This window comes from Pseudopipra pipra, chromosome 2, assembly GCF_036250125.1.
Source record: "Pseudopipra pipra isolate bDixPip1 chromosome 2, bDixPip1.hap1, whole genome shotgun sequence".
NCBI lineage: Eukaryota > Metazoa > Chordata > Aves > Passeriformes > Pipridae > Pseudopipra > Pseudopipra pipra.
The window spans coordinates 95,812,095-95,839,189 of record NC_087550.1 but is presented as its reverse complement, the minus strand read 5'-3'; positions in this window follow the sequence as shown (position 1 = coordinate 95,839,189).

Below are 27,095 nucleotides of genomic sequence, written 5' to 3'. Positions count from 1 at the left end.
CAGTGTTTAGGGCTTTCTTATTTAAGGAAAATGAATTATACCTTCACTACTACTGTACCACTGTAGATTCATTTTCCTTACACACCAGTGTGTTGAGGAGATGTAAGCTGCATTGTGTCTCCAGAAGTGCAACATATTTGCATATTTCAAATCTGTGAAGCTTCATGGATGAGCAAACAAAAATAATCACTGCTGCACATATTTGTCTCAGACAGCAATGTAGATATATATTTCTGCTGCTGAAATCTTTATTTTTTTTAATGTGCCCAATTTTTAGAGCATGCACAAGACAAAGGACTTGAATTAATACCCAGTAAACCAAAATAAAGGTACTAATCATGATAGTTGTTTCCTCTTAGAGGTCTGTTTGTGGGATTTTATAGTTCCTGAAATACAGCTCCAGCCATAAACAGACCATATCAATTTTTTTAAAGTATCTCCTAAGAAAATGAATTTACATATTATCACAGAACAGCTGAACAGATTTAGAAACGTTAGTTTGTAGGAGCAGGTTAGTTGAAAAGTATTTTGAAATATGAAGGCCACCATTCTCCTTCCATTAAAAACAAAGAAACACAGAATGTTCCACTGGAGCAGCACAGAGGCTGAAACGAGCATTTTGACTACAATGCAAACAAATAAACATTAGAAAATCCAAACAATCATTTACATGTCTCTGTTTAGAAATGCCTCCCAGCTTCATGTATTCCTATGAGAGCTTCTTAGAATATGTAGAAGGGAATAATTAATTGCTGTTTCATTTAGGTGGTTGTTTTGGATTTCATTGTTTATTTATTCTCTAGTGTACTATGCCTTACAAAAAAATAATGATAAAATATATTAGAAATTAAGTACATATGTTTCTATTAATACTAAACAGTTATTAAATCAATTAAGATTTCATAGATAACTGTCTCAGACAGAAATTTTTGAGGGATGGTTTAAGAATCCTATACTAAGTAATGCAATTCCATATTAAATTATGTGGAAAATGAGCATAAGGAACAGAAAGTCAGCAGAATAGAATGTAAGATTTTTGAGAACATAAATAAAAATCCAAGAGCAAAATTTTTGGTATTTAAAAGAAACAATAGGATTACTATGCAGAGTCCATTTTTCATTAAAATGTTAGGAATGTTTATACCTACTGTACATGGATTAAAGGTGTTCTGTTGTGTAAGGAAGATAAAATCCTACTGATTGAGGATTTAAAAAAAAAATCTGTCATGCATGTAAGACACAGGCTATGAGTCCATAATAATATGCATTGCCATGAAAATGTTGCAACAGCTGTGACGAGTTGGGTTGCCAGTGTGCCAAATGAAAAACAAAAACATTTCAAAGCACAGAAGACTGAAAAATAGAGCAGGCACTGGCATGCACTATGCATCACATTATATACTTGGATGGGTCAAGTGGATATTTGCTCTTACTTCATACACATTTCACTGAAGTAAAATTTCTGGAGCACTGAAAGAAAGAAATAGGAGTCAAGTAGAGGTCGACACACAAGTAAGAATATTCAATATTCATTTCCTATAAAATTACTAAAACACGAATACGTCCATCCACAGCAGCAGGAAAGGTGTTGAAATTTTATTACACCTTTTCTTCTGAAAAATTTCTTTGGACTAAGATGGCTTTGCCACTGGCAACCTCATTTAACATAACAATCACAGATGATTGCTTCTTGGTCTCTTGAAAAGGGTCAAGTTTGCAAATTCTGTCCTTATTTGTGCAATTCAAACTCATTAAACTGATACTGCTGCCAGAAGGTTACCACAAGGTTAGTGATAAGTAGTCAGACTGCCAGGATTCATTTTCACTGCTTGTGAGTAGGTGATTCCCTCCTGATCATGAAACATGAACAGCTCCAAATATAACCTTCACTTTTTTCTTCTTCTCCTTTTTTTTTTTTTTTTAATTGTTTATACCTTTAGAGGTCAGAATATCTCAATTCAGCCATAAGGATAGTAGAATTTAAAACTGTCTGGTATCAGATTTTGCTGTATTTCAAAATAAGAGTAACAGTGTGAAATATTTTTCTTAAATACTTTCAGAGAAAGATAAAGCAAAACGCAGAAGTGATGGCATCAAATAAACAGTATCACTTTGTCACTGTAACTGAAATATCCCCTTGGGATGTAACAGTCCTCTAATGAATGCAACAATATGTATAATTTTAGCTTAAATTTCAAACAGCATGGACATTCATTCCTAAATATTAGACTGAGGCCATCCTTTTTTTATGCAACATCCAAAATAATGCAACATTACTTATGTACCATCAGCCAACACCTGTCCATGGAGGTTCAGACTGCCAATGAATGACAGCAAGCCAAACAACTGTTTTTTCTCACCTGTCAGGGAGAATCCATTGTCACCTTTTGTTTTATTAAAGAAGTTGGCTGATTTTGCCCAGATGAATTTTTAAGAAATACATATACAAATATAGATACAAGCATAAATGTATGTAGAATGAAAGGGAATTCTGGAGGTCCCAAATCAGTGAAGTTCCAAAGTGGGTGAGGTTGCTTTGGCTTCATCCAGCCCAGGAACAGTTTCACGGGTGGAGACTCCAGAGTCTCTCTAGGCAGCAGGTCTGCCCTCATGTTCTTAACCGCTCTGAATCATTTATTTATTATTTATCTGTTATTGAAGCATAACACTCCCGTGGCAAAGAAAGTCACATTGGTATTTGCTTTATTCTGCTTTGTCTATTTATATGGAGAGTACTTAACTCACTGTGATAAAAATTGCAGAAACTAATAGATACTGTAAAGGAAAATCTTTCTTTCTATACTTAAGAGTAGAAGGATACTGTTATTTTCCCAGGTACTGACAAGACTGAAAGTTCATAATCAGCTCTTTTTATCTAGCACTATACAATATCACACTTGCTTCAAAACTGGTCTCCAATATCACAAGGGCACCTTGAAATCCATGTTCCTCTGAGCCAAAGAGATCACTGCACTATACTAGCTGTAGTCTGTAACAATAGTTCATATATATATATAGGAAAAAGGGACAGTCTAACTCAGATTCACATTCATGATTTAAATGGCTGCTATTTTTGTTGGAATTGCCCATCTGTCTGTTTCTGTGCATCGTACAAGAGAACTGAAATGATGCAGAATAATTAAAAAAAAAAAGAACAGTCATATAAAAGGTAATTTGGGGGGTAAAATCTGGTCTTCATCCAGGTAATAGAGAAAAATTGGGGTTTGCATGGTCTTTCTGAAGGGGCAGAGGGGAAATTTATCTAGAGATCATCAATGTGTAGGTGTCTGAAGACAATGATGAAAGGGAATTTATTTTTAAAACAACATGTTGTCAAAACAGGCATATGGAATTTCATCATGGACTGTTTAATTACAACTCTTATGACATGCCCTAATACAAAAATATCCATTACAGTGATATTATCCCTTTCTTAATTCAACAGGATGGCAACAGTTTTCGCCTGAAGCTTTCTGAATAGCTTCCACTACAAAGTTAATCATGTTTATCGTCTATTTCAGAATTAGCTGGATTTGTACTATATTGTAGCACAAACGTTTACAAAATACTTTGGAAAGCATTTCATAAAACAAACTTAATCCAATTCTGTCTGCCAGAGCATCCACATGCTGAACCTTGAAAAACCACATTACTGCATGAGTCAAGTTTCTGTCATCCTTTCACCTAATTTTGTTCTCTGATTTTTATGCCAATTATAAATTTAGAAATACGTAGAATCAGTGCAATTTTGGATGGGAAATTCATTTTTTATTCTTATAAAATCAATTGTTTAAGTGTTTTCCTTTATATACACACAGAGTAAAGTAGATTATTCACATAAACACACCCTAGTTTTGATGCTATTTTTAGTGCAAGATCTAGTTAAAGACTTGGATGACGTAAACACAGTCTGACTATCACTGATTTTTTTCTCCCTCTGATGAAGAAGGCATTCAGAAGTGTAAAGACCAAATGTCTCTTTTTGCTTTTTCTCTCAAGCAGCTGGAGAATTACATGAGAAGGGAAAGAAAACTGAGAGCGTTATATTGAAAAATGGGCATGTTCGTGCATGAAGTTCAAACAAAATATGCTGGCAACACAGAACAAAGTTCACTGGTTAATTCTAAATACATCCTTTAGGTAATTTTTCAGAGGGCGGTGATCACAGAGTTAGCATAATAAAGGCTCTTTCAATGGGTAAACTTCTAAAGAAACTAAAAATTCCCTTCTTCTTACACACTTCTCTCAAAACATAGATCCAATGCCAAGACCCTGGCAGCACACTGCCCTTGTGTCTGCTGTGTTCTGGATGAGTGCTACTCTGCTCCATAAGTTCTCCTGGCCTGTTTTTCTTCTGTTTGTTTGTGTCTCCAGTGTAATTTTTCCCTTCTTCATGTCATGCCTTGGAGAAGAGGGTCATCCGTTCTGTCAGGCTTCATCTCAACTCCTGCTAGAGTTCCTTTGAATAACAAGGAGTCTCCTCATACTCCACTTCTGAAGTGCAAGTAATTTGCAGATAATTTTGATCTGGTGGAGTGCTCTCACTATATTTCCAGGTCTACAGGTGTGGCCTGTGAAGTGAATGTATCTACACTGCCGGTATCAAGATATGCAGTTTAGATTAACCCACATGAAGACCCCAGGTAAAACTATACTAATGCAGAACCCCAAAAGAGGAAGGAAGCTTGGAGATGTTCTCAAATGCAAGCCACTACCATAAAAATTAGTAAATGTGATGATGCCATCATTATTCTGTCCCCCTGGAAGTGTTGATGTTACAAATGAATGTTAGATTTAGGCTGGAAGAGGAGTATCAGAATATGTAAGTATATGCTAATAGAGTTTATTCTGGTACTAAATTGGAAAGAATGGAATGTGTATATAATAAGACAGTCACCCTCATATCTCAATGGGATGACCACAAACTGATCTATCTTGTACATTTGATGTGGGTTAGCCTATATCAAGCAGCTGTTTTCTAGATGGCAATCTACACAACATTATGAATTCAACTTTTCCTCTATTTTTTAAATACGTACGTATATTTTGCATAAATATTTACATATTTTAAATATACAGTTTCTTAGGTCTTCCTCCCTTAATTATGCAATAACAGTTAGACCTAAAAAAGAATATCTGGAGGTACAGCACATCCACTGTAAATGTACAAAGAAAACCTAAAGCTAAAATACATACACAAGAGATGGAGAATAGCTCTAAAAAATGCTTTTCAGTAATTCTCCACTGAATAGCCATAAAAAAGCATTAAGTGTAGAGATGGGCAAACACAGCTGTGGATTCCTCTGTGATCCTGTATCAAGAGCTGTTCTGCAGATAATCCGTTTAGAAATGCTCTTTGGCCAGAGCTAGCATGTGCCAAGTTTCTGCATCAGTCATGACATTCTGCCTTGCCCAGACAGAAGCCAGTCAACAACTAATGCGATTACATGGCCAGGATAGTTTTTAACAGGAAAATGGTTTAGAAATTTGCAAGTGGATTTGAACCGATAATCCTTTGAGTGAAAGGTGGCTTTTCATGTACTGATGCAGAATGACTATTTCTAGCAATGGAAATAGGAGACAAAAAATCCAAAAGAAATTTGTTGGGGTTTGGCTGGGGGTAGGGTGGTGTTGGTTTGCTTTGCTTTGCTTTGTTTTTTAAGGCTTCAGCCTGTTGAAGTGCTTGTCACTTGTTTTAGAACTCATAGCTCAAGCATTTCTCTGAGTAGAAAGGAAGACTCATTTGGATACAGTGGAGATAGTCTGATCAGCAAGATATTTCCTGTAAATGGGCTGTGTTCTTTGCAATCTACATTGCAGCTCTTATAGAAGGTAACAGTCAAAGATGTCCATGAGCACTATTTACCTCCTTTTGAAAGTGCAATTATGGTATAGTGAGGACTGTACTGAAAATTGCTTACTAACTATATAGGCAAATGCAAAGTATTATATCCTAGCAGTACTGTTCTATTTCATTTTAGCAGAACCAATTTTATCTCAATAGCCAAAATTCATTACTTTAGACTACAGGCTGAATGAAGCACACTACTGAGGCTAATTGTTCCATTTCATCCAAATGAACAGCAACTTACTAAACATACTTGTTGCACTGATTTCCCTGTTACCTATGTTTTTTTCTGAGTTTACTGTGGAAAGACAGGAAGCAGAGAACAAAACCTGAAAGTTTTGCCTTCTGAAAATATAGGCCTACCCCAGCAACAAATTTTAACTGCCTCATTCACCTAGCACAAAGTGTAGACTCTAATCAGAACATTTGGAAAGCACTGCAAATCCAAAATAACATGCAGTATAAGAATGACCCAAGCAGAAGCAAATAGAGCCTACATTTGACTGTTTCCCTTTGTCTATCACAAACAGCACTTTTAATGGAAAATCTTGGAACTTTTCCTGTGTCATCTTACTACAATTTACCTGTTAGCAAGTACTTGATAATTTTAGTTAATCAATATTTAATTTTTTTAATCTCTCTGCAATTGTAAGCACTTGCATTTCCATCACATTTCTGTCCATGAGAAACTGGCTTCAGGAGTTAGCTGGCTGCTTCTAGTCTGAGCAGCTTCAGTGAATGCAGGAGTCCTTACATGCCCTTAGGCTGACCCATGATTGACTCGCAGTAAATCTAGGCCATGGTAAAATATTGTGGCTTCTCTGCAACATGACATATAGAGGAAATCCCTCATATTAGGTTCCATTCCTGTCTACGGCTGTTTTTCTATGGTGACTTTCCATCCATTGGACATCTGCATTCCTTGCTCTTCTGCTTATATTAACACTTCTTTCTATAATGAGTTTTGTGGAAGTTATCTTTTTTCTTACATTTTTATGTAGGGTTTTTAATACTACTTATAAAGTTTTTATTTTGATTTTTTTAATATATTCCTTTTAAATATTTCAATTGAGTTTATTGTTGGCAAAGAGAATGGATTTATTGCAATAAAAACTGATGTACTCATCATTCTTTATTTTGAATAATTTATTAATGCAAAGCTCAAGAGTACCTTAGAAAAACCCGAAACCATACCTTCTGTGAACCTACCACACCTACATCCATAAATGTTGATGAGCTCAACACTCTCCTTACAACCTAATTAGTATATCTGAGCCATCTGCTTTTGTGCCAAAGTAATCTATGACCAAAGATTCAGCCAAAGCAAGTGGGTTTTTTTATTTGCATCAAACCTCAGACTACATTCAAAAACAATCGATAAAAATACATTACCTCTTTTAAGAGTGGGATTCATCAGACTTAAATCTCATCAAAAATTTCAAAGGGTTGGTTCACATCCAACTATTTGCCTCTCAGTTTTGAACTGTGCCAAAACAAACAAGGGATCTAAAAATAAGACTCTGCCTTGTGTCTACCATCATCCTCCTTGTTCTATCTTTTTTCCAAATAAAATTGCAATGATACAATCCAGAGGACTGGGCAATCACCAACCACATGAAGTTTAACAAGGGAAAGTGCTGGATTCTGCACCTGGGGTGGGGCAACCCCAGCTGTATGTGCAGACTGGGAAATGTGATGCTGGAAAGGAGTGCCACTGAAAGGGACCTGGGGGTCCTGGTCGCTGGCAAGTTGAATATGAGTCAGCAGTGCCCTGGCAGCCAGGAGGGCCAACCGTGTCCAGAGGGGGCATCAGGCAAAGCATCACAGCCACTCGAGGGAGGGGATTGTCCCACTCTGCTCTGCACTGGGGAGGCCTCACTTTGAATACTGTGGCAGTTTTGGGCACTGCAATATAAGAGAGACACCAAGTTATTAGAGAGTGTCCAAAGTAGGACAAGGAAGATGGTGAAGGGCCTTGAGGGGAAGCTGTATGAGAAGCAGTTGAGATCACTTGGTCTGTTCAGCCTGGAGGAGACTGAGGGGAGATTTCATCACAGTCTACAACTTCCTCGGGAAGAGGAGAGGCAGACTGCTCTCTTCTCTTTGGTGATCAGTCACAGGACCAGAGGGAATGGCCTGAAGTTGTGTCAGGGGAGGTTTAGGTTGGATATTAGAAAAAGGTTCTTTGCCCAGAGGGTGGTTGGGCACTGGAACAGGCTCCCCAGGGAAGTGGTCACAACACCAAGCCTGACAGAGTTCAAGTGTTTGGATGATACGCTCAGGCACATAATGTGACTCTTGGGGATGATCCTGTGCAGGATCATCCAGGAGCTGCACTCGAAGGTCCTTGTGATTCTGTGATTCTATGAAAATGAAGGAGGTTTTCAAACCTTTTCCCAATGAATAAAGAGGTGATCCAGATGAGAAAGGGTAAGCAAACAACAAGTTTACAGTCTGCATCAGAAAAAGGAAGAAAGAAAATAAGTCTATCTATCCTTCTGGCTTTTATAATTTGTTGATTTAAAAAAAGAAAAAAAATCAACAAACCAAATTACGTTAATAGACTAGTGAGGATGCCTGTTTCCTAGTTCATTTAATTATTTTCATTTTATTAATTAATTTTGAGAATATTAACTTTAGCTTTAATGTTGAGGTTCCTACTTCTTTGGAATCAGATTAAGTGATTCCAAGGTCTTTCATGTCTTTTCTAGTTCTCCTTTCAACTGCTTTCATAACTGCTTGCTTCTATTTATATTTCTCCTACCACAAAGCCAATGTCACTAAGATACTTCTGTTCTTGCTAGTAAGAAATGTTAAATCTGCTATTTTTGGGAAGAGGCTCAGCACCCTTTTTGCTGACTAATTACTTTCATTTCTTTCATCTTGTTTTCTATTTTCCATCTCCTTTATTTTGCATTAACCCCTTGGGGCTAGCAGTCTAGCGGAGCCAGGCTTTCACGGTGATGACAGCTCCTTAACAATAGCCAGAGATGCTGAAGTATTTCTGTGTCACAGGCTGCAAAAAAAATTCTCACTTTCTTGATACAGTCATATTCATAGACAAGCTGTGATGAGTTCCATGTTTTCCTTTCACACTGCTTGTTCCAGTCCAGTTGAGCAATGGCAGCAGGGAGACATTCTTCTCCTAGCCTCATCAAGATGTAATAACAGGGTTCCTATTGTTAGGGAGGCAAGCCTTGCTTCTGTTGGCACCGATAAGACTTTTAATGTAAACATAGTCCCCAAAAGACAACATACTTGTAGTTAAAAGAATACAAAAATGTCTAATAATAACATACCGTCATTCTGAATTCTGACACATGCTTCTGATATTGCCAGTCTTTCCTCTTTTAAGCCATAAACTTAACACCATAACCTAAGTTACAGCAGTCCAATAAAAGACACAGAGGTCAGAATACAAGGTGTTTTTCCCTCTGATGAAGCTTGTTTAAAGCTAATAGTGAAAACAGCCAGAGTCTTGTCACAAAGAAACGGATATAAAAATAAAGGTCAGGAACCTGGCTCTCTCTGCCTCTGCCCCAGCCAGAAGAACCAGTCTAGCAAAGACGTGGTAACAGATCTCTTTGTGCTCTTTCAAAGCACAAAGGGACAGAATGGGTGACACTGACATGTCACATGCAACAAAACACAATGCCTCCTGTTCTTTGGCATAAGCTATCAGACTTGATTTTATTTTGCTCCAGGCCTGCAGGTGCACAAAACACTTCAGGAGTTCCTAATCCAAAATTCCTTCCAGCTTGGTACATGCTGTCCCTACTGTACTTGTAAGGAACAGATCTCAATAAAAGATTTAGCATGATTTATATATAACTATTAAATTGTTGTTTAATAGTGTAAGACTTTCTACAGGGTGGATAATTTTAGGACTAACCAGAGGTGATAATAAGCTTTGGTATACTGGCCTACTCTCTCCTGATTGCAGAAAATGAACAGAATCAAAAAGTCAGTTGATATTTGGCCACTACTGTTCTGATCCACCAGAGCAAAACTCTATCATAGTGGAATGCAAAGTCAGGAATAAATAAAAAAAAGCAGCTCTAAAATGTCAAGCTTGTACACCTAACACCAGTTAATTAGAGCCATGCACAGGCGTGTAACAAACCTGACCACCAGTTACCAAGGTCACAGAACCTCCACTGAGCCAAGCATCTGATTTTGCAAATTTGGGTTCTAGGTGTCAGAGCACTGTCCAAATGTAAAGAAGTTTTTCAAAACATTCCTTAGTTTATTCAAAAAGTCATCAGTGGTCCTGACAATAATTAGCCACAAGATTCACAATTTCATTAGTACTGGAGAGACCAGTCATAATGATATTCATTTTTCTATTGTTCATATAAAGCCAAGGGTGATGACTGCCAGATATATCCTATCCACTTTGCCTAGTTCTCACTGCCAGGGAAAGTGTATAATATGATTACAGACTTGAGCACATTGCAGCACTATGTCAGATGCTTTTTTTAAACTGCCATCTTCCCAATTCATGATTTATATTTGAAATGCCACTAGTCCTAGCGCTGTAAAACATAAAATGACTTTGTAATCAATGCAGCAATGTCTCTCTGAGTTTACAGTCTGGAACAAAGGCTTGAAATAACATAAATTGCCTCGTATTTTCTGGCAGACTTATTGCTGAAGTCTGGTGACAATTCAATGATTCTACCAGGTCACTACTAGGTAATGACCCACACTGGATGTACCTATAGCTTTTCGCAAATGTTTCCTGTGTAAGGTTGAAGACATTCATGTATTTTCACTGCATGTTTAAAGTACGGCCTGCAAAGTCAGGGAATGAAGAAATATGTCTCCTCCAAATCTAACTGGTCCTTTGATACTGAAAAACAAACATTTTAATGCTGGTTTAGTTTCCTGAGGACTCAATTATCCTTTTTCTAACAACTTTCAGGTTTCTCACAGCTTTTTAAATGTCTTTTGTTGCTGAATTTAATAAAATTATATTTAATATAAATGTAATACGAAAGGAACAGATACCTATTCAACAAGGAGTGGAAAACATGAAACAAAGCACACTCAATCACTCAGGTGTTTAATTTCATGGTACCTACCATACAATTCAAATGTAATGTGTCAGAAGGCACTCTTTATATAAATTGTCAGTTATATCCTTGGATAGATACTGCCTGAAGAAGAGGTTATTGCTGGGTCCAGAGAGATAACATGTAAATCTACCTCATCTCCCTAGAAAATACACAGTGAACACTGCAGCATACAATGAATGTGCCACAGTCACCTTTCTATTTTCTGTCAAATTTATGACCATGCTTTCCTCAGAAACAGTTGAATAAGTTACTCCATGCCAGTGGGAGAAAAGCCAGAAAGAGTTTTACTCACTAAAAACATACGCTGCCATCTTCTTGAAAATCATTTGGTTTCATTTGGTTAACAAAAGGAAAAGAGGGGGGAGAGAGCAAGCGATGTAGAATAAACTGTACCCTACCCTCTAAAAGCAGCATTTGGCACACAGACTAAGCACTAACGGTTTCTTAGTAGCGAAAATTAGCAAGTCAGCTTCTGTCTGTTTATTTGTTTCCTATTCAGTTGTGTTTTGCTAACACAGTACTTCCAGTCACTTTCTTTCTTACCACACAGCAAATCTACCAGTAGATGAATTATTCTGGCACTATTCAATATTTTTACTTTTTTTTATTGTCCACAGGGTTTACATGTAGCTATTTTTGAAACATGAGTGAAATTGCATTACACAGAGTATTTTTGTTCATTTGCCCTGTCACATCCTTTGCAACTCTAATAGTTGTGTTGGATAAGTTGAACAAAGTAGTTTACAAGCTAAATATAGTCACCACTAAATGAAGGACTAGATCATGATGAGAGCAGACTTCTGGGATTACATTTACAGTGCCAGGGCAGCAGCAATCCCAGAGGGCAGAGAGATTTTCAGATGAAAGAGGAAGGCAATAAGTCTTGGACAGGATGGCTTTATACAGCTTCCAGAGAACAGTTCTTTTTTTGCTAGACTATGTTTCTGATTTACTTGTACTGCCACAACTACTCCAAGAACACATGTCATCATAGACTTTCCCCAACCTGTGTACACAAGAAATGTTCAGGAAAAGGTGATGTTGCATGCTGCAAATGTTGAGGCCTCCAGATATTAGACAAACTATTCTATTTCCCTTTTCTCCCTTCTTTATGAGACGTCTTCATCTTTTCACTGGGTTTCTTTCATTTTACTTTCTTCATCTATACTCTTACTTTCTACTTGTTCTTAAATTTTAAAGGAAATTTTCATGAATTTCTGTTACCTCTTCCTTCAATCAACTATATTTTTTTCAAATTTTTTTTCCTTTTTTTTTTTTACTGAGGGGGGTATGATGAGAGAATTTTTTCCCTAAATGTACTAATAGATTGCTTCTCACTCCCATGATGCTAGAAGGACAGGTTGAGGGAAAATAAAGGATAAAGAACACAACTGAATAAACAAAAAATCTGCTTTGCATTCATGAACTGCTTATAAGAATAAAATCTTGCCACTGATTTTCTAGTTACAATCAAGATGCATATCTCAAGTGCAACTAGTAAAAATTCTGTGACTACAGCAATAAAGCTGCAAGAACAATACAAATCAGGAAGCAAGGCAAAATTACTCTGCCAGACAAAGTGCTCCAGTGAAGCTGGAATGAGAAAGAAGCTTTTAAAAGCAAATTTTCCTCTTTGACATTAAAAAAACACCCCACAAACAGTTCGATTGAAGAGAGATATTTACCCATGGTAGTTTATACTTTTCAGAGACGATTTTAGATTGCTGAAAGGTTAAGGCAAAGAACAGCCCAGTCTAGAAGAACTCAAAGGACAAAATCAAGCTGTCAGAAAAGACTCAGCAATTAAATTGAGGTCACCTATGCCACCTTGATTCAGGCTCCCACTATATAATCTGCAATAACACGGATGTTATTACATGTTTATTTTTCTTTTTGTTACATTCAGTGAATAATTGCAGTACACAGTGTTGATAGTGTTTATTTAATAGAAAGCAAGACAGTAATTTTTCAAAGCCTCCAGCTGCGAATGAAACTTAAGGCACTGTGATTGACAATTGCCTCCATAACAAGAGCAGGCCCATGGGACCAGGTCCTGTGATCATGCAAATAAAGGTAATACTGTCACACAAGGGGCAAGCCTCTGCTTGGCATTTCTTAATTTTGAGTACTTGGAAACTTTATATTTCCTTAATGTGTTCCTCTCTGTACGTATTTTCTAAACTGTTAACTGAGGTAAGGTAAAATAAAACAGAAACTGTTGTATCATGGTGATGATCTGTATAGGTTATCAGTAGAAGGCTGATGTCACTTGGTGTCTGTCTACTTCAAATAAAATTTCTGAAGAGGAGAACATGACTGTGGTCACAGAGCCTTTTTCAGTCTTTTCCAACTACTTTCCATCTTCTCTGATTTTTTCCATACCAGGATTTTCCCCATGAGTTACCTGTTTTTTCTCTTTTCCATTCTTCTTGACTACATAATGATGATTTCCCTCTTTCAGCATCTCCCTCACAGTTTGTCCATCTTGTCTCAATACTTTACTAATAACCTGATTTGTCCCTGATGATCCTGGTTGCCATGCTTAGGTTCCTCCCTGCCCTGCCTCAGTTCTGCTGAGCTCTGTATCACAGCCTCCTCCTTTGCTTCCACTTGACAGGATTTTCCACCTCTGTATTTGAGGCAGGTAGTCAGAAAGACTTTTGTAAAATGATCCTAGGTTTCAGAGAAGAGGCCTAATTCAGAAACTCTCTCTCTTCATGAACTCTACAGAATTTTAAGACTAAATGGTTTTGTATCTTTTAAGCCTAATTTTAGGTGGTAAATACATCATCCATTAGTGGCTGGGCAGTGACAGCAGTGATGGGAGTCCCCTTATTTATCCTGTGATATAATCTTAATTTTTTTTACTGATGAAATCTAAGAAATCTACCCAGTGGTTGTATATGGCAGCTCTTCAAAACTTAAAAAGGCTGGATTTCAAAAGGGACAGCAAAAGATGAGGGAAACTTAGCACATGGACCACCTCCATTTTCATGATCAAATGTTCAAAAAGAAGGAATCTTCTGAATATTGTTATTGTACCTAAACAGTCAACCATACACATAGATTGAGTTGCCTGTAAGAAACAGATTTTACAGCAACTTAAGGATACATTTCTTATTCCTTTCACACCCTAGTACTAGTGAATGTGTTGCTTTTAAAGGGTCTCAGTTATTTATCATAAAAATAAATATCCATAAAGTTTTCTTCTACATAACAGAAGTTAATAGGAAACCTATCCTAAATATGTATCTTAATGCAATCTTTCACAACATCTTGTACAATTAGAGTACATCAATATATCACTAATTCCATAAAGACCGCCACTGTTTGGAACTATCATTTCTCTATTTATTCAGAGCAAAGCAACAATTAAACCATTGTGTTAATTATAACACTAGTTATGTGCTGGTGGCTTCCATTGTACATGGCTAATGCTTGAGTGATGGCTTTTCTGTAATTCATGATTGACATTGATCTGATAAGGAGATGTAGGTAAAATTTTCCTTTTAGACTAAAAATATTTAAGACAAAGAAGTCTCTAATGATCAGATTTTCCAAGCATTTTCATGAAATCAGTCTCTTTTCAATATTTAATGTGTGTGAGGTTTTCATGTAGAACATTATTTGCTTATCAAAGGTATAGTTTCATTTGGATGTATTAATTTAAAAAAAAAACAACCTGGAAATCTTAGAATGAGACATAAGAACAAAAAGTTACCAAGTCCATCTCTCTTTACTGAAGCAGCCTAGACCATTCTTAATAGATGCTTTCCTACTGTCTCTTGAAAAGCCTCCAAAAATAGAAATATTATTTTTACACTAGGCAGCTTGTTCTTGCTATTAGTTATCAAAAAATTTTAATTATCTTTTCCCATTTAACTTAAGCTTCTCATGTTGCAAATTCAGCCAACCTTGTTGTCCTCATCCTCTGGTGGACATGGAAGAGAGGTGAAAACCATTACGTAACAGCCTGTATATACTGGAGGATTTATCTTTTAACAGTCTTATTTTTCTAAACTAAGTAGACTTAGTGCTTTTAAATTGTCCTCAGAGATCACACTGTTTAAATCCTTTGGCATTTCTAGCACTAATCTGAACTCATTCTAACTTGCCCACATCATTCATAGAGAGCAATTCCTAAAATTAGACACATCATTTTTGCTGAGGCCTCACTAGATCTGGAAAAAAAGGCAGAACAATTACTATCTGTTTTATGTACAACACAGCTGCTAATACCTCCTGGAATGAAATTTGATTTTTTTTAACCACATCAAACTGTTGATTTATATTTATTATGTTGCTGTATGCAATCTCTCCAAAATCCTTTTCTGCAATTCTTCTGCCTAAGGAGTAATTCCTCATTTTGTATTTGTCATTTTTTTGCTTGGTTTTGTTTTGTTTTGTGGGGTTTTTTTGTTTGTTTTGGCTTGGTTTGGTTTTTTGTTGTTTTTTTTGTTGTTGTTGTTGTTGTTCCCCTAGTGCCTTAATATGCATTTTTCTTCACTGGATTTCACCTTACTGCATTCAGATAATTTCTCTAATTTATCATATTCACTAACTTCTCACTTTTTCTTTGTATTGAGATATTTTGCTGCTTCAAAATTTAATTAATTCTTTAATTAAAAGTTATAGATTTCTACCCTGATAATCATCCTTTGTTCATTCTATCTTCCCATGGACCCTACCTAACAACACTCTGAATTTGCAAAGTCTCCCTTGCTGAAATATACTTCTGTCTGTCTTTATCATCTTCTTCCATATATGCATCCTCTCCCTAGAATCCCAAATACATAATAATAATTTTTGTGTATCATAATAATCAACATGTCTCCTGTCTTTGGATTTTCAAGTAGTACTATCTGGCTAGTTAGAATCACACCTAAAACTGCTACTACCAACCATTTATTCAAATAAATATATTGTGTCCATCTGACTACCTGTTATTCCTTATGTGAAAAGCAAAATTATTCTTTCAAAGATACAAACTTAATAAAAGCCATCTCCCACAACCCTGCTATTTTGATGCATTACATAGCTACACAAAAATAGCCTGTTCCACACCTACTCCTTCTGTTTGGCAGTTTATAGTAAATCCTTACCATTAAAGTAACCTTATTCTTTTTCCCTTTCATCTTCACCCAAGTATCCAACCACACTGACTCCTCCTCAACTTAAGAGCAGGTATGTGTACATTCCTGCTCTGCCAAACAACAGTTCCCTGTATTTTTCCTTCAGCATGGGCAGAGTTTCACCCTATATTTAAACTGAATATTGAGTTACATGAGCATTGTAACTATTTCACATAAACGTTGACTTATATCCTGAAGCCTCAAAACTTGCCTGGGTACTTTTCAGGGAAAACAAAGAATGACCTATTGTAGTGACCTGCATGTGTGCCAGCCCAAGAACAATGCAGGCTAGAAGTGCATGTGAGGAGAAGTTGGCTGAGTATGGATTAAAATAGATGAACATTAAAAAAAGGCAGAATTTTATTAACACAACAAAAGGCCACACTGCATAGCAAAGAGAGTAAACAAGAAAAATCTGTAACAGCCCTATAATTATAATGTAAATTGAGATTAATAATAGTAGAAATACTCATCTCATGCTCTTCTAATCAACAAATAGTAGATTATAGTGTAATTAGTAGGGAATTTATATATGATTATTAGACTCTAGATTACATGGTGACTAATTATAGTAGCAACATGCTAAGGACCATGGAATCATCTGGTAAAAAATACATAAATTAAAGGTCTAACATGTCCTAGAATTGTATACATGCTCAAACATGGATATAAATATAACAAAATATTTTTCATTATTTATCCATCTCTCTAAAATAATGGAAAAAAAGGTATGTAAGTAATATTTTTTAAAAAACATGAGTAGCTTATCAGTGCAAGATTTAGTAGAAATTTCTATTCATGATTTATTGAATGACCAGGATGATAAAAATATCTGTATTATTTTCTCTAATTTGAAAAAAAGGACAATTCAGATAAAATTCGAAAGCCTAAGCAGTATGATAGACACACGGTATTTTTGTGACTATCACTCTTAATTAATTCCAGTGAGTAATGTATAGGATAATCTCTGTCCTTTCAAATGAGGTCACATCCTTAAAAACTTAAAACCAAAGTGAACCCTTCCTGAAACTGCAAAAATAAAATGTATGAGATTTTCTAATTCAACCAAATATAAATCTGGCTTCCTATGTCCACATAGGGAGAGCAGTAGTTTGATTTTCTGATTTGGTAGAGTATACAGCAGCTGTCTTGGATGAAATTAACAGACACTGAGGATTAACAAAACTCAGACGCTAATTTAGGAGCCGAAAACGAACTTTCAGTCTTAAGTATAGAAAGCATTAAAAACAATCCTCAGAAAAAATCAACATAAAGTACCATTTTACTATAATTATGTTAAAACAATTATAAATTATTTCCTGGAAAAACCAGAAGAGTAGACAAGTTCTGGGCAAAAGAGGAGAACATTTGTACAGCCACTGTCATGCCCACTCCATTTATCCACATCTGCTTTCTACTGCAATCCAAAACAGTAACAATGGCCTTAAAAAAGGATCAAGATTCTGTAATAAGCATGAAAAGAGAGCAAACAAGGTAATGGAACAGAACATAGAGTCAGCAGAACATAATTAGAAGAATGTAAAAGCTAAATGCTAGTTAAAAGAATAAAGTTTAGGGAAAAGAATATCTAATTAGAAATAATACAGAAAGAGTGTGGAACATACTCTTGCAGCTGCCTAAGCCATTTCACTTTTAAGTTCTAGTTATAAATGCTAAGAAAGATCAAAAGACTTGTTCTCAAGTGAGCAGTTTGATGTAGCATGCTTCATTCTCTCATTAATAAGGACCTAGGAATCTGCTAGACAGCATTAAACTGCCCAGTGCTGCTTATAGCCCTATGGAAGATGTGTCAGAAAATCTTGCACAAGAGGTGAATTCTGCTTGTCAATTAGCAGTTCTCACAAACTGTGAAGAACACTTACTGAATTAGGACATACATCATTTGATCTGTGAATCTTCCATTACTCAAGGCAAGTATTATTTCTGAAACTCTAAAACTGCCTGATTTCAAGCGTAAACCTGGGAGGAGACCTGGCATGAACATTTCTTTTCCCTGCAGTGCAGAAGACTGGTTTGGTTGCCCCGCTGGCATCATCCAGCCTCCTTAAGTTGGTACAGAAATATCATGGTCGGAAGAATCACACAGAGAAGAAGAAATAATTACTGAGTAGCCCATTTTCTAGAGCTAGTGACGCAGGGACCAAAACTCAGGGCTGTTCTCAACATGAAAATAAGATTAGGAGTCCTGAAACTATTTATCTTCATTTTTTACACCTTCTCTGCAGGGCTTTTCTCCAGGGTCTTTTGCCAGACAAAGCTTAGCAGTGAGGTGACTCCAGTGTTGCTGTGAAGAGCACAGTGAGGCCAGAGGTGGAAATGGATACCTTGGGCTGCAAGATCCAGTTAAAGCAGCAGACTTTATAATACCTTACATAGCTTATATCATACTCTGTCAGCATATTTCTACTCTTCAGCTGAATTTTTATTTCCATACAGTCCTCACTGATGTTTTATTAAAAATGTTCCCACACTAAGGTCACAACTACAGGGCTCAATAGCATTAATACATTTACCAGGTACAACACAGAAGCAGCATTGCTGCACGAGCAATCATTGCACCACAGTTAAAAAGCCCTGACATCTGAGTACTTGGATGTCTTCACTGCTTCCAAAACTCCAATTAAAGATAACTATGGACTCTATTTCACCCTTCACAGTGAAAACGAATTCTAACTTTTTCCTTATTTGTTATGCTTTTTATGGAAATCCAGCTGCTGTATTTAGTTTATGCTCATTTATCATCAATCATAGAAAGATTTAATCAACCTATTAATCACTCAAAGAGAATTTTTGCCAAACATATTTTGAAAAACATAAGGATTCAGTTGATAAAGTAAATATATGTGAAATGAATGAGAAGGACAGGGAAGGGCCATGGCATAGAAAATCTGTTAAATATTTATATTCCAGAAAAATAAGTAAAATATTGAATCATTAGGGTTACATCAATAAATTTTAAATAGACATGTATGACATAAACAGACACAAATGCTGCTACAGAAGGTGAAATAAATCTAAAACAGCAGAAGGAAAGACAGTTGTGAATGAGAATGAGTGAAATATGACAGAAATATTTAAGCTTTACAGAACTGAAAATCAGATAGAATGCAGGATAAGCAAGTTTGCAGGCTACTAAACAACAAAAAGTAGTGAGAGCTCCAGAACAAACGGTTTCCGTTCCAGAATAAGAAAAGAGATGAAAGATATGGACAAATATGGAGAAATAGAAATGTTAAATATGTCATGAGGAAGAACAAAACATAACACAGTTAAGTTCAGATGTACTGTATGGTAGCACAGGGTTTAGTCCTCAATCCAACAGCCATGGCAGATTTCACATATATTATATTATATTCTGTTATAAATGGTGAGATGCAATTACATAAGAAAAAAGATTGCTAAAGACAGAGATGTGAAATAATGGAAAAAGGAATGAAAAATGTCAAAAAATCAGAAAATATAATAGCACCTTGATAATAACTGTTGAGAAATTCATATGGGGATCTGTCCAATATTTGTAAAATGTATTTCAAAGGAAGTTAAGAAACAACTATGAATAATAAAAAGAAGTCAAGATTGGCAAGATCTTGGGTTGAATATGGCTCTAATGAGATACTACAACAAAATAAATAGACGTTAAAATGTCAGATTTCTTTTTCAACTGCGTGAAGATTTAGTTCTTCCCAAATACTTGTGACAATAAGGCTAAAAGAAGAAGAAAAAAAAGACAACAGCAAAAGACATGTTAATGTTATAAAAGGTAGTTAATGTGCTATAGGAACGCAAAAGAAATAGGAATACAAAAGAAATCACTTGGATTAAACCCATGGAGTTTATTGTCAAGGACTACAGTTTACAATTCAACTGTGAATGCAGTCTTAAGAATGCTAGAAACCACTAAAGACAGGTTTCACTATCTTTGTGTCTTTTCTGACTATTCTTATTAATTTTGATGAAGCAGATTATTTCTTAGGTACAAAAAACAATTTCATAATTAACTGAAGATAAGCAAATGTTCTGTTTTTAAGAATAGTGGTCTTATAAAGCAGTTTTACATTATATCTAGATTCAGGAGGAAACAGAAGTGTTCTGACTCTACTACATTCTGTAGCAAGTCAATGGCAAGACATAGTTTGATAAAAATACTTCTGTGAGGTCATTATTTTATGTGGGCTCCCGTACCTCCTCTTTTCCTGATCACTTCTTTCATTTTGCTGGGAAAGCTATTTTTGTAACTGTGTAGTGACCCAAATCAAGGAACTGGTGAGGCTGGAGAAAGCCCTCTCATTCTGTGACATCATCTTTGCCAGGACTGTTCACTGGGTGGTTGCACAACAGAGGGGACAAGTGCAAGGGACTGAGGGAAAAAGAAACAATCAGATGAGGACTGCTGACTTGGCCAGAATCTCATTTTACCCCAATGCCTGAGGTGATAAGGAAACTGCATTTCAATCTTGATTTTGTATACTACTATTTTGAATATCAAAGGTAAATTCTCACCTTTGCCCACACCACTCTTGCCTTTGCCTTCTCTCACCTACGCTCACTCATGGATGATTATTAGTTCCTCACTCAGTGCACTGGGCTTTGCAACTCTGGTTTCAATATTACCTTAGTGTAGTTAGCAGCACTCATTCTTTCTTCTTTTTATGCCTCAGAAATGGTCAAGTCCTTCAGAGAGAAACAAAGAGAATTTTGCAGAGGGAAAATCAAAACCAGGTAATTCCCCTGCACTCATGGAAAAGGAATTTTTTTCAGAAAACTGTTTGCTATATTGAATAAATGTGCCTGTTTTCAAAATTCAAACAGTGAATAAATTCAATTTGCTATGAGATTTCTAAAAGAGAAGCAAAAATACAGCATGGCATTTTACATTGTCATTATATGCTTTTGAGAAAGTGCAAAGCATAACTCAAAGAGACACTGAAGTAATTAACAAATGTGTCTTCAGAAGAAAAATATTAGACCCTTAAGCAATGTTTTGTTTAAATTTGAAAGATTTTGTTTCAAATTAAAACATGGCAATATAAATCATGATTCTAATCTAGTTTTAAAGTTCCTTGAGTTCAGTAAATGAACCACTTAGAAAATGTTTGATTTTCACTAGCATACACTTAGATAAGAACAGGAATACTGAATTAGACTGAAATAAGTGGTATACTACTTTATGTTCATGTTTGCATTTTACAAAAGCAAAATCCAAAGAATAAAATTGTAAGCTAATAATTTGTTTTTCGGAGCCACATATAAAGCAAACAGAAATCACCAGAAATCTTTCTGTGGTATATAGCAAGAGGCCTTGAAGGGCTTTAGAGGTCATATAGTTTTCCCCATCTTGAAATAATCCCCTCCTTAGACCTTACCAGGCTGCAGCAGAGAGTAGGTATTCTCATGGCCTTGACTGATTGTCACAGCTTCAGCAGAAACACTTCTCAGAACTGAGGCAGATCTTCATTTCATGCAAAGAATAATCTTTTAAGGATGTTTTTATCATTTCTGTTTTAGTTTGAAATACCTGATGAATAACCACTTCCACTAAAAACTTACAATATTTCTGTAATAAGGGGGAACCTAGGCCCTTACATTATATTAACATGTGTGAACTAAAAGAAATAATTTTAATTACTTGGAAGGCCTTAGCACAGACATGTGCATGTTTACATGTGTCAATAATGTATCATTTGCTAGTCTTTTATTTCTGCACTGCACTTTAAGGTTCATTTGGCAAGAAATTAATTCATATTTTCAGCAAATGTATAAAACCACAAAAATTTACATTTCTAATATCATGTTTCCTTTGCATTCATAATTTCACTTTCAACACTTTTACTGCTTTGTGAAATAAAAATTTAGTACCTCTTCAGAAAAGAATAAATTAGAGTGCTAAAGAAATACCGGAAAGTTATTTCTTTTTTAGTTTGCAGCAAGCCTGTGTCAAAAGAACACCTTTTCCCTCTCTTAAATCATTACCCACTGTCAGAAATCATCAGTGTGGTACTTTATTTCTATGAGGTATTCCTTGCTCAGTGCTTATTTCATGCTTTTTGCATTAGCAAAAAACAATTTCACACCCGGTGAAATTAGTGTTACATGTAATAAGAATATGCAGTTTGAAGCTTCATTCTGCTGAATTGGCCTGATTTGGTACAATAGGTTCCTACAGAGCCATGCCTGTATTTTATATGGTTCAGTTAGAGCAAAGGGTATTTTTTGTTTTCTTACTTCATTCTACTCTCATCAAACAGGAGAAAACGTATAAATTAGAAGAGTTTCAATCTAGTAAAGCAGTTTCTGCTAAGTGTGTGCTTAATTTTTTGTTAGTCAACAAAGCACTTAAACGTTTCTTTTGCTCCTACTGATTTCAAATCATAAACAAGCTTAAACTGAAACACACATATAATTGCTTTCATAAAACAAGACCAAACTAAGACATACATTTTCGACGGACTTATCCAATAAAAGCTTCAAGCTGCCATCTGATTCCATTAAAATTCATTAAAGATTTTATTTTTCTCAAAATCCCTGAATGTGGCTGGGGAGAATAAATTGTCAAACTTTGATACCTTATCTAAAGTTAAAACCTTTCTGTCAAAAAAACTTTGAACAAATATCAAAGTTGTCATGTTATGTTCAGCAAGTAACTACTGACTTTTGAGAATTTAAAATAATCTATGACGTAATGAGATTAAGATATGTACTACTTGTAATATTGCCAAATATTACAAATGCCAAATATTACAATACGCCAAATAAATGCTATTAGTGCTTTTGAAATCAGCTAGTGGAAACCACTTCTCATTGAATCTCAGAAATAATATCACCAAGTATTCTCACATTTCTTCTCAAATGCACAAGTCATCTTTGGGCTTATCTTTTTCCATCAAATAGCAAAAATGACTTTTAGAAGAACACCACACTACACTTTTAAAGATCGTGAATATGTATAGTGAATGGAAAATCTACCAATGGTTATGTAAAAGTTACTCCATCCCAAATAACAGAGTAGAAGAGTACTGAATAAATCTGTAGAAATGTTTGATGTCTCCATCTTCCAATTTAGACTTGATACTCTTCTATCTGTAGCATCATAACAATATGATTTTTACATTTTCAGCTTTTAAATTCTTAACTTCTGAAAGCCTCATGCACGTCCCTTCATTAAGATCCTCACTCTTCCTATGTGAAATCCACTGGGGGAATAGGTTAACACAGATATCGCCACTGACAGAACAATTATGGATGAAAATTACACCCCAAAAGGTGGTCAGCTGTCCAGCCTAAAGGGCATATTCTCATTAAGAAACACCTCACCAAGTGCTCCCCTAGTCACCTGTACCTTAAAACTTGTACCTCTGCATTTTTAGGAAAGCACTTCTGTCTCTTCACCACTATTTCTTTGTGAAATCTCTGTATCCCCTTACCTACTTTTTTTCCGAATTACAGTAATTTTCTTCTTTTCAGTATTCCCCAAGTTCCAGCTGCTCGAATGCAGATAGTAAAAACAACCAATGAACCCAGCTAAATCATTGCTAAGGAACTTCATCTTTCTCCCATTAATTTTAGAATCAGATGCATATGTGATGCATATGTGCTATCACGTGCATTTATTGCCCATTTCACCTATGGGCTTTGAAATGGACAGAGCTGGCCAGGAAAGTCATGTAATGAACCATGGTATGTTCAAATTCAATTTCTCTCCTCAGTAGTTTCTATAGACTGGGCTTCTCAGGCCCCAGTGAAATGTAAATCTGCTGTTACCCTCACTAGACATTCAGACGGAAGCTGAAAAAGGAAACCCTACCAACACTCTCCTTCAAAAGGCTTTTTCCAGGGCTCAGAAATCTTCAGCAGACTTCCTCCTTAGCTGGGCCACCTGGAAGTGCTGCCCTGACTCCCACTACCCTGCCCACCCTACATGGCACTGGTTTTTCCAACACAAAACACTCTTTCTCCTTGGCCTATATGTTTACTATTACTTATTATTTACATTTTTCACTTTTCACATACTTTCCTATAATGGATTTGGGTATGCTTTTTAATGGAGAATGTGAAAAAAGTGAAGCCATCTGGCAGAGTTTTCTATTAGTTTTTGAGTAGTAACCTTTGCAGCTGTACAAGCGTCATCCTTGTTCTAAGCAAGGAGACTGTTTGGCTGTCTGATCAAAGAGTGTGTAAAAACAGAAGCAGATAAGAAACCACAGTACATAAACATGAGGAGGACAGCTTCTTATAACATGAAAGCAGCACCACTGATAAAGCAGTTAAGGCAGTAAAGTATCTGAAGAATAACAGGCACAAAGAAGGAGTAATCAAACGCAGAACAAACCCTTATCCTCATGTCACAGAACCTATCAAGTAGTTAAACACAGCACAAGTTAAAAACAGAGTTAATTTTTTTAAATAAAAAATATATAGTCAGAGTTCTTTTAGTAAAATAAATTGCATGTGTCTGTGTGGCTTTCATGACACATATACAGGAAAGAGACAGAATGAAAATAGAACAGCTCAAAATGAAAATAATTTGATTAAATAATAAAAAAATCATTCTGAAATAAGTGCAGAAAGAGCATTATTATGGTTCTCGTCCTCTCCCACCCTTTTCCCCTTCTATTTCTAGTTAATAAGTTGCAGACATGTACAGGCACATCTGAGAGCAGTACTGCAGTATTTCAGTATCAGATCAGAAGGAACAGGGGTTCTAGGGAATTGCTGTGTTCCCTTCTCAAGCAAGGCTAGAGAGACAGAAGCAGGATATTCAACAGAGGCAGTGGACCCAAGTGTTTGCCTTGTGAAGCCCATTTGGAGCAGCTGAGGACTGTAAAGAGACAAGCCATGACTGAAAACAAAACCTCACAATTCATTCCAACAGAAAACTTTTGAGAGAGAATGAGACAACTAACGACTCTCTTGCTCTGTGTTGTGCTTGATTATCAGTTCACTCCAATCCCCAGTGGTGAGCCCAGTGAAACCAACAGCAAAACTTCTCTTGTTTTCAACATGAGCAGGATTGCCTCTGACATTTATAAAGGAGAGCGGCAGCTACAAAAGGTTACCTGCAGTTCCAGCAAAATCTCCTAACCATCTTTTCTACCTGCAGTTTCCTTTCCCTGCAAATATTACAAAACAGGGAAAAAAGCTACACAACCAGTGAGAGCCTTCTGCACAAGAGGAATGTCCACATGCATGCAAAAAGACATTCACAACATTTCAGACAAACTTAAAGTATTACAAGAATTGCCTATATTAATGGCAAGGAAAATACTTCACATGTTGAAATGCTAATGTTTAAAATTGAATTCCAAATTACAATAATCACAGTGGTTGTTAATAAAAATGAAAATTGTCATATTCTTTCATATATACATATAAACGTCATAGGAAATGCAAATAAACACAAAATACTTCTTGAGAAATTTACTAAAATGGAGGGAAACAAAGATCAACAAAGATCCTTCTCCTCTAATCCAAGATTCCACAAAATTATTTATTATTTTACAAAATAAATACATAATTTTTTTTATATATTATCTACTACTCTTGGACATCAGAAAGTGCAAGATTCATGTTAATTTTCACTAGGTTTGAATCAGTGTCTAAGCAACCATTTTTTCAATACTTGGAGTATGCCATTACTAACTAATCCCAGCAAACAAACCAACCAATCTGTAGTGTATGCAGATTATACCTAATACAAAGTCTCTGTCATCACAGAAATATCTCTATGCCTATGAGAAGTAGATGAGTGAATGATGAAAAATAATCATGGCAAAAATAGATAAACATGTCGAGAAATTTTACAAAACACTGGGTATAAACTTTGATACAGTGAATTTGTTAATGATGAGAATAACCTCTCTATCTCATGACGGATAAGATCTGATCCCTACATATACTAGGCTCAAAGGTGGAAAAGAATGCTTGCAATTATTTTGAGATGACTTAAAGCATCTCTTCTTCCTAAATGAATTTTTCCTCTGATTCAAGCCACTGTCTTCGTTCTCCTCTGACTTGCAGGGAACTGCTTTGACAGTGCACCAGTTGAATGCAGTAACCTATCCCTTGAAATGCTATTAGCTTGCATTTGAACTGTTGGATTTTAAATTTAGTTAAGTAATCCTAATTTCATCTGTCCAGAATTTGTAAAATTACATCAGTGTCTAAAACCTGGATAGAAGACTGTGTACCAAACTTGGCTTTCTAAAAGTTTTCATCCTTAACAGAACTATGAATGAGTGATCCTCTCCAGCCAGAGAAATGATCCATCGCCTTTCAATACATACAAAGTTGACTCAAAGGCCAGAGATTGGCTGCTAAGTATAGTAGGGGAGTTACGTAATTAGTTATTTTGCAAGATCAATGAACTATTGGACTGCTCATAGATTGCTGAACTCAGCCACATTCATATTCTGTATTGCCCAACATTCACTTCATTCTATATTTATGTTGACTACTTCACAGATTTTATACTACATCTAAGCAATATACGATGAAAAAAAAATAAAAGGTACTGTAAAGTAGAAAAAAAAGTGATAGCAATAAATGAATTCACATGTAAAAGCCCTTGATAATAAACTATCCTTCTTCTCCTTCAGGAGCTATTTTGACCAGCTATTTAGTATATATACCCAAGTATATATGCTTGGGTATAACCTATAATGATCATATATTAACTTGGCTCTTCCTAAAAGCCACAATGCAACTTTTTTTTTTCCGAAGTTCATAATTAAATGAGCAAGATGCTTAAGAAAAATGTATTTTCATTTTATATTTGAAATTTGATTCCTTCTCAGTTTCATTGCTGTCATGCTTTCAGTTTATGCTCTCGTTCGTAAAAGCACATAAGTGAATGCATGACTTCAGGTATTCATGCAAACTCATGTAACTGAAGCCATTGAAATATTGCACCTTGTGACTAACTCCATTGGTTTTAACAGAATGTAGGCACTTGCTTAAAACTAACAGAAATAAAGTAGGTGCTTCAATACTTTTGCTTAATGAGTCTGCAACGACTCTCGT